We start from the raw sequence: 10169 nt of genomic DNA on the forward strand, positions 1-10169 counted from the left end.
TGCATTCTGCACAGATGTGCACAGGAACCTCTAGTCCTCTAGTCTATTTGTCCTAGAAAAGGTGTGACCATCCCCATGTAATACACACAATAAAATGATTTACATTTATGAGGGATGTATCTAGTGAGAGCTGCTTCTTATTCCTGCTTTATGTGCAGGGGGAGAGGCATTACAGTGTAGAGGAAGTGATATATAGTAGCTGCTTTATTCTTGAACACATTTTTTATTAGAGGACAAGATCTACTGTAGATGTACCTGTACATACTAAAAACACTCAGACTAAAGGGGCCCATACGTATAACTGCTATCGCAGCAATTTCCCGTTCTGCTGACGCCGGGGTTGGGGAATTGGGGATATTCAACATGTTGAAAAATCTCGATTGCCCGATCCTGACCTGAAAATGGACGGAATGGGCTAGTTGGGGATTTTTTTACATGTTAAATTTACCTGATCCTCAGACTCATCGCCGATTATCGATGGCAACCGATCCGCGGATCAGTGGAACAGGGAATCGGGGCTGTAGATGTATTGAGAGATGTCCGGACATTCCTTTAAGAATGCAATTTTGCTGTGCTTATCTTGTGTGTTTTTGTTCTGCTCTTGCTCCGGAACCATGCAGATGCAACTGCAAGTGTTAGAGGGGGAGATGTACTAATAAATGAAAAGTGATAAACTGGAGAGTGATAAATGACCAGCCACTCAGCTCCTAACTGTCATGTTACAGGCTGTGTTTGAAAAATGGCAGTTAGGAGCTGATTGGCTGGTGGTTTATCACTCTCCAGTTTATCAATTTTCAGAGCTTGGTACATCTGACCCAAAGTCATATGCATTTTAGTCACATCTTACAACTGAAGGGCCATAACTGGGTGTTTATGGTGCGTTCTCTCGTAGGCTTAGTTTGGAGAAGGCATGTCATGGGAATTGCAGGCAATGCAGAGTTGGCGGTAAGCTTAAATACTGCAGTTTGCACCATGGATAGGGTTGTCTTAGTGATGTCACTAGCTGTCACTGATAGGCTATGTTTCCAAGAATATCAGTTCAGACCACATGACTTTTTCCTCTCTATTGGCCTGATGCAGAGTCTGCATCTATGACACATTGTATGCTTAACAATATTTGCAGATTTCCACCTGTACTCAGATTCGAATGCATCTATGTGGCTTCACCACCCATATACATTCCATTGTGAGAGCTGCCATCAACTTTATCAGCGCGTATGTGCACCAGTCCTTTTCTCGGGTGTAAGAGATCCATCGGAAATCGCAAGATTTGCACACACTAACCTCTGAATACACCACATTTCTGTGGACACATACTCTAAGTGCGAAGTTCCGGTTGCACCCATTAAGCTGGAAATGGAAATCCAGCTGACTTCCATGCTACTCTGAATAACCCCGCAGATCCTGTGAGATGCGTCAGACGGCCTACGATGCATGGGCTGTGCAAAGATTTGCAGAAGTAGTCACTTTACATGTGACTCTGGATCAAGCCCTATGTAGGTAACAAGGGCCTGATTTAGCTGAGGATGTAGTTGCTATCGCAACTGCTAACATAGTAGCAGCTGCGATAGCACTATTACGGTAATGCAGCAGGAGGCATCCTGTCTCCTGCATGCATTACTGATCCGAGCTGCGTCCAAGGACACAGCATCGGATCATCTGGGATCCGATCCACCAGCTAAGTGACTGTGGGGTCATGCAAGCCGACTGTCGCAGATCCTCAAAAGAGACCTGGAAATCTCCTACAGCTGACGGAGATCCTGGCCTCTCCACTCCCCCCTAATGGTGGCAATTTGGGAAATGGAGGCCGTCGCCGCCCCCTCCCCATCCCAAAACGATAGCAGACTCGTACTGCACATGCGCAGTACGGGTATGACGCATGCGCAGATTCCCGACCGTCGACTGCTAATTTAGGCCCAACGTTCGTATAAGTAACCAATGCTCCAACTTTATGTCATTATCTATACTCTTCCGCAGTTCTGTTTTTCTGTGAATAAAGGTGCCTGGCACTCAGAAAAAAGCTGCCTGTATGCACCTAAAGTTACGATTTGATACAAGATTCATAGTGGCTTCCACACTGTGAATAAGTCTCCAGATTGTTACTTTATTCATTTCTGAAAAGACTGAACTGATTTCCTACTGTTTCTGGAAGTAGTTATAAAAATGAAAAATGACACTGAGAAAGATGCCGGTACTGGCTACCACCATGTACAACCAGAACAAAGCACATTTTTATGATAATTTTTCTATAATACTAATTACCAAGTTGAATTTTATATTGTAAACGTCTCATGTATTTGCCTAGCAATTGAGTTTTTAGCTTGTGCTCTCTTAGTTTCCACAATAAAAAAAACACAATCTTTACACTTTTAATAAATTTACATTCGATAGTACTGTAAAAGCCAGCTAAACACTGGCATCATTTGGATCTCCATTTAATGACTGGGTTCCTATAAAGTGATTTGACATGGTATGGCCAAATTATGCGCCTAAAAGCTTCCATTTGATGCTGCAAAATGCATTAGACACTCTTGTAACTGAACAACCATGAATTGGTTTCTGCAACACTTACAGGTTTAGACAGTGATAAAAACAAAGAGTTTTATGCATACTCATACGTACACCCACATACATTCTGTGAGTAGGTTTTGTCATTGTGTCAACTGAAACCAGCATGGAAAGAGTTCCGTAATGCCTGCCGCACAGATCTTGCAGACAGTCTCTTCCCTAGCCTGCTTCTCTGTAGAGCTCAGACGATACTTTGGCCTGGGTTCCTGCTCTGCCTGGTTGCCAGGGGAGCTGCTAGGCAGGCCTTAAATATGCACGGTAAAGGCCTGGCCTGTCAAAGTGTCTGAGATGAACCATGGCCCAGTCCCCCTGCAGCTGGGCTCAGACATGCCTCAGCCCTTGTCTGGGGCCTGGGAATGGCAAAGCCCAGTGAGGTTCAAGGGCAAACTTGATATTCATTAGTCAGGGGCCTTGATGTTCCCACTCTTCTCCTCTCTGCTTTTTTTCTCTCCATCTTTTGACACATTCCTATGTGTCTTTGGGAGAAAAAAAGAACTTTCCCCCTCCTGCTTTCTCTATTTGTCTTTACACAAGACCATGCATAAACTGTACTATGAAACAAGGAGCCTAGGAGGACAATGTCTGCAAAAACACATTGAAAGACAGGAGGCCTGGAGTTGCAAGCCTGTCTGCTCCCTTACAATTCAAGCACACAAACTTTGACTGACAAAATGGCCCTTTTAACTTAACCATTCAAATTCTTTGCTTGTTCACACCATAATATTTTATCTGTGTACAACAGGCCCACTCTTCCTAGAATATACAAATTATGCCCCCACCCCATGCCCCTACAAATGATTCATTCTTAGGTGGCGGTCAAACAATTCCCACTTACATAATAATGCATCACTTGCGTACAGTCATATGCACCCAAGCATAGTAAGGAAATACAGGCTTCACCAATCTGTGTGCTTGTTATGTGTATATATATATATATATATATATATATATATATTAGGGATGTGCACGCTCGGATAGGTTCGAGTTTGCACGTGGAGTTCGGATTTTTCCCTCAAAAAAAACGGAACTCAGAAAGAGGCAAAACGTCATCTTGCATGGACGAACATCATCATTCCTGGACAAAAGTAAGGGTAATTACATCCAAATCAGGTGAATGGTGTAGGAATTACAATGGTTTCTATATGCGCCTCCCACTTTTTAAGGGGCCAAAAGTAATGGGACTATCAACTCAAAAGCTATTTCATGGACAGGTGTGGACTATTCCCTCATTATTTCATTATCAATTAAGCAGGTAAAAGGTCTGGAGTTGATTCTTGGTGTGACATTTGCATTTGGAATCAGGTGCTGTCGACTCTCAATATGAGATCCAAAGAGCTGTCACTATCAGAGAAGCAAGCCATCATTAGCCTGAAAAATCAAAATAAACCCATCAGAGAGACAGCAAAAACATTAGGTGTGGCCATATCAACTGTTTGGAACATTCTTAAAAAGAAAGAACGCACCGGAGAGCTCAGCAACACCAAAAGACCCGGAAGACCACGGAAAACAACTGTGGTGGATAACAGTAGAATTATTTCCCTGGTGAAGAAAAACCCCTTCAGTGGGCCAAATCAAGAACACTCTCCAGGAGGTAGGTGTATATGTGTCAAAGTCAACAATCAAGAGAAGACTTCACAAGAGTGAATATAGAGGGTTTACCACAAGATGTAAACCATTGGTGAGCCTCAAAAACAGGAAGACCAGATTAGAGTTTTCCAAACATCTAAAAAAGCCATTACAGTTCTGGAACAACATCCTATGGACAGATGAGACAAAGATCAACTTGTACCAGAGTGATGGGAAGAGAAGAGTATGGAGAAGGAAAGGAACTGCTCATGATCCAAAACATTCCACCTCATCAGTGAAGCATGGTGGTGGTAGTGTCATGGTGTGGGCATGTATGGCTGCCAATGGATATGGTTCCCTTGTATTTATTGATGATGTGACTGCTGACAAAAGCAGCAGAATGAATTCTGAAGTGTTTCGGTCAATATTATATGCTCATATTCATATTCAGTCAAATGCTTCAGAACTCATTGGACGGCGCTTCACAGTGCAGATGGACGATGACCCGAAGCATACTGCAAAAGCAACCAAAGAGTTTTTAAGGCTAAAAAGGGGAACGTTATGCAATGGCCAAGTTAATCCCCTGACCTGAATCCGATTGAGCATGCATTTCACTTGATGAAGACAAAACTGAAGGGAAAATGCCCCAAGAACAAGCAGGAACTGAAGACATTTGCAGTAGAGGCCTGGCAGAGCATCACCAGGGATGAAACCCAGCGTCTGGTGAGGTCTATGCGTTCCAGACTTCAGGCTGTAATTGCCTGCAAAGGATTTGCAACAAAGTATTAAAAAGTGAAAGTTAGATTTAGGATTGTTTAGTTTGTCCCATTACTTTTGGCCCCTTAAAAAGTGGGAGGCACATATAAAAACCGTTGTAATTCCTATACCGTTCACCTGATTTGGATGTAATTACCCTCAAATTAAATCTGAAAGTCTGCAGTTAAAGCACATCTTGTTTGTTTCATTTCAAAGCCATTGTGGTGGTGAACAGAGGCCAAAATATGAAAATTCTGTCAATGTCCCAATATTTATGCACCTGACTGTATATATATATGTATATATACCAATGTTGTAGAAATGGCCTGGCATATATATATATATATATATATATATATATATATAAACCAGATAGCAGGCACTCCAGTTCAATATACAGCAGCTGTGGTGCTCAGCTCTCAGATAAGACAATATAGACGTGGATAAAGGGGCACTCAATACGGACTTGTGATAAATAATAAGTACAAATGATATCTCAACAAGTGCATTTGTACTTATTATCAGAAGTCCGTATTGAGTGCTGCTTTATCCACGCATATATATATATATATATATGTATGTATACCAATATGTGTAGAGTTATGTATTATATATACAGTATATACGTGTGTTTGTCTGTGCATATATGTGTGTGTGTATTTCTCTCTCTCTCTCTCTAGATGGATAGATATTATATGAAAATTATACCTTCCTGTAACAGAAGACAAATCTGTTGTGATATCCACAATATATATCAATAGCTTTCTTTTACAACACTACAGTTGTGTGAAAAATACAGCTCCAATATTTTTTGTTGGGTAAAAAATTGATGTTAAACATACCCAGCAAATGTCCGGTTTGCCTTTTATTCATTTGTACAGAATTATTAACTGCTTTCATAAGCTGACTTCCTAGTAATTATCCAAGCCAGCCAGCACGTGTTATTAGTTTAAAATGATTTTTTCCCCCTCACCAGGACTCAGTAACAGAATAGAGGTGTAATTGTGCTAAAGAGTTAGCAGGGGAGAGCAGCTTTTGCACACATTTAAGTCTGAGGTCCTTAGATGGGTAGGGAGTATAAAGAACTTCATTTACATAAGCAGCATGTGTCTGCAAGAGAAAGAAAGATATCAGGGGTTGCAAAATTTAATCTAGACTTGAAGGAAAATAAGGGAGAGCGAGAGGAGGGGTGGAGAAAAACTGATAGTGAAAGGGGTTTAGCTAAGTAACACCCTGGAGAGATTAAATTGTCCAGAAAGTTTCTCGCCATGATTTTGCGAAATGGGCAATGGGGTGTACAGAGGGGTGGGGTGGCAACACCTCCCTAAGTGCATGAATGGAAAATAGGCGAAGAAAGAGATCTTTATTAGTTAGAAAAGAGGAAATGTGCCAGTGCTTAGGAAATTAAAATCATGTTCACAATATTTTATGCAGGAAGGCCGAAGGCTTGAGGGCAATTTCAAAGTTAAGGGCTGATACTTTTTACATAACAATAAGAATGATTTAAAGTAATAGAACAATTACAGCAGATTGTATGCAGGTTGCCACTATATTGTGGCAACTGGAAGATAATATGGAGACTGTGTTTTGAAGCACTGTAGCTCTACTTCCATATCACATAATGTAGCTAGAAGGTACAACCATTAGTGACTTATGTTTAGCACCAGGGTTAAATAGAAATCAGTGATTGGAATGTGATAGACTATGGCTGGGCTGGCATTTTCTAATGGACGTTACTCACCCGTCTATAGGCCAAATAAAGTCTTATGACCCTTTTAGCAGTATAAGTGATGAGACTGAGGCACACTAAACACTGTCTATGTTACTATGAGAATTGTCAAAATTTAAATGAAGGATAATGTATTTCCCAGTGATGGGAAGTTAGTATACTAAAAGCTTGAAATGATTGTCAGCTCACTTCACATTAAATCATTCTTATTTATTACAGTTGGAAATGCTATACCTCATTCTTCATGCATATATTTAGGTTCCCATGTGGCTTATTTAGTATCACGGGGCAAGGTGCGCACATACATGCTGTAACTAATAGCAACCAATTCAGTTTTATTGACATTTATTTTTCAAATTTTTAAACAAATGTGTGGTTACTGTGGATTATAACACGCACGCATGTTCATTGTGTTCCAGCCTTAAATAACCAATAATATCGAGGCATATAAATGGAGTTAAAAAGTGTACTATGTGTTTTTAAGCAAATGGTTCAAAATCTATTATTACTTAAAAAAAGGAATGGAAATATAATATTTTTATTTTATTTTTTACTTCAAGCAATAAATAGTGCAGACCAGGAAGCAATAGACTAGGATGATCTAGTGCAGGGGTGGCCAACCAGTCAGAGTCAAAGAGCCCCAAAATATCTGTAGGTATGTCAAAGAACCGAGATCATGCGCGCCGAACACACACATGCAATTAGGGGTGTGGCCTTGTGCCAGCTAGGCCACGCCCCTGGTATGATTTTTGTAGGAGCATATAAAAGTTCATGCACACAGTCAACATGGAGGTAACGATTAAAGGGAAAGAAAAAGCCAAAACAATATAAAAACATTGATAAAAACAGATCCACATAAAATACAGTGACCCAAGCCAGATCCACATAAAATACACTGAAAAAGCCACATCCACAAATAATACATTGAAAATAAAAAACAGATTCACATAATACAATCCAGCCGCTCCATGTGTCACTCCAGCAGCCCCTCATGTGTCACTCCAGCAGTCTCAGTGTCAGTCAGGGGAGTCACATCAGGACAATGGAAGAGCCACAGGTTGGCCACTGCTGATCTAGTGTGACATAACACCTTATACACATCTCATGTTGGTTTCAGTGGGAATAGTGACATTTTGTATAATTCTGGATATGACTATGTAACGTAACTAAGAGGAAGAGTTGCCTGCTTACACTATTACATATTTTAATCAATGTTATATGTAAATTCAGACTGCATATGCTGTTTTGCAGTAATTATGTTTCCAAACTGTAACTCATTCTGTAAATGCATGGCTACTTTATGAAAAATAATATATATATATATATATATATATATAAAATCTTAAAATCTGACCTATATAAAATACCAACTAATACATTCCCAAATATATAGGTAAAGCTAACATCACAAAACATTAATTTAGTTTTTGGCATTGTATTCACCTTAATCGACATGGTCCTATTATTATTTTGTTTCCCTTTTTTCAGCAGACTGAGGGATACCTATTGTCTGTGACTTTGAAAGACTAAAAGCAGGAGGACTGTCAGGAAAAAAAAGTACTTCCCCAGGATCACACATTTTAGCTCTGAAAAACTCCTGAAACTCATAAGCATATAATTGTGAATATTAGTGATAGCTCTTTCACATAGGAGAATTAGTAGATTAGTCTTAGCACTGGATGCAAATAATAATAATGCAAGATATAACATGCATAAAATGCTGCTCTGCTTACAAGAAGACATGTCATAATAGGGCTAGGACAGATAAAATGAATCTTTGCCAGTACACTGTTTATGTATCGGTATATTGTGTATAGTAACTACATTGTCCTCTAGACCAAGCCTACATGACTGCATATGTGCGTGACTAAGGATAGGGTAGGAAAGCAAGTTCTTTCCCACGAGTTAGAAGTCTGTAGGGAAAACCCCCAGAGGAGCCAAGTGGTGTCTGCTCCTTATTAGTTGTAGGGAAGACCAGTGCTGATGTTTAAATCCAGGCTGCATTAACATGACGATTAAAACATCACAGAGTGGTTTGTATAGCCAGTGTGTCATGCAGGGTAATCCTGGTGTCCTGGGATCCTCACATCCCACAGACACACTCTCTGTCCAAAAGACAATCTTGGACTTTGGAGATTATGATCAGATTCTCATTGGGAAGAGGGTTTATCGAGGGATAATACACATCCATGGTGAGGAAGTGATGCTCATGAAATCCCCCTCAGATAATAGCAGTCCAGAGGCACCTTCCCTGCCTTGCTCTTTTAATTGAATAGATCCCAGTGTTGCTTTGTGTGGCAAGGCTATTGCTTCTCTGTGTATGTTTGGTAACAGTGATGTAACTGGGTGTTTATCTTGTCTTCCAGGTCTCCAGGATGAGCCATTGAGGGTCCACAAAGAGCCAGCCACAGTCAGCCAGCTATCTAACAACACTGAGCATGCAATGGACGGTCAAAGAATGGAGCCTCATTATATTCATGTTTAATTAAATAAAAGTCACATTCTCACGCTTCTTTATCCCATTTCATGTAATATTAGATTTTACACTTTTCCAGTGCCAAATGATTGCATGTTTAAAATATTATTATTATTATTATTATTAGTTTGTTTTTAGGAATGATTGAGACTGGATAAACTATAGCAAATATTAGGAAATGTGCTTGTTCTATTGTTGCATATGCCAAATACCCAGTGTACTCCATTCTATAGTGGTTTATGACCTTATGATAAATCTATGATATGGTGCTTGAATAAATGAATGTGCTCTGGCAAGTTGTGTAACCTACACCCAGGATATATAATTTGATTTATACTGGGGATGGGTTTTTTTTCCTTAATATTTTATAGTAATTGTATCAGCATTACAATGCATGCTTTCTGCCGCATCATATATGTGCTATTAACATAATGACGACAAGCTCTCGGATAATGTGTTACATTTGTACATTTCATTTGCTTGTTTAGAGACTTTATGACAAATAAACATTTGAACCAGTGTTTCAACTACTCGGAGTCATATTGTGTTTTTATATAAGAGTTCTTCAGTTGTGGCTTTGATTTTACAGAAGTCAATATCAACTATATATTTGATGAAATATAACTAAGCATACCCTCAGAATAGATTACTGGTACATATAAGAATACAATACAAACATATAGATAGATAGATAGATAGATAGATAGATAGATAGATAGATCGATCTATATTTTTAAGAGAGAGAGAGAGAGCGAGAGAGAGGGAGAGGGAGCGAAAGAGAGAGAGAGATCTATCTACCTTTTTTAACACAGGGGAGTTAATATAATAAACAGAATACATATCTAATATGATAATTTACCATTAATTCTCATGTACACTGAAAACTTGCCTAAAATAGCATATTGGTATATGCAGAATATTGATCTATCCTATCTATCTATCTATCTATCTATCTATCTATCTATCTATCTATCTATCTATCTATCTATCTATCTATCTATATTATGCAGCGAGCAGTAATGTAAAATAAATGATGTATTCCTATCCACATGCATCTATACGGTCTATATATTT

The 10169-nt window shown here is 39.4% G+C and overlaps 1 long non-coding RNA gene across 1 annotated transcript in view; it reads left to right on the forward strand.

The window, feature by feature from the left end:
• The window catches only part of LOC148523718 (uncharacterized), a 56758-nt gene extending 47148 nt beyond the window's left edge, over positions 1-9610 (forward strand). The window contains exon 7 of the long non-coding RNA XR_015878438.1: positions 8986-9610. This is a non-coding gene — a long non-coding RNA (uncharacterized LOC148523718). The remainder of the gene's footprint in view (positions 1-8985) is intronic.
• Positions 9611-10169: the final 559 nt, after the last annotated feature.

The sequence above is a fragment of the Taudactylus pleione genome, unplaced genomic scaffold, assembly GCF_031769625.1.
Source record: "Taudactylus pleione unplaced genomic scaffold, aTauple2 ptg000129l, whole genome shotgun sequence".
Classification (NCBI taxonomy): domain Eukaryota; kingdom Metazoa; phylum Chordata; class Amphibia; order Anura; family Myobatrachidae; genus Taudactylus; species Taudactylus pleione.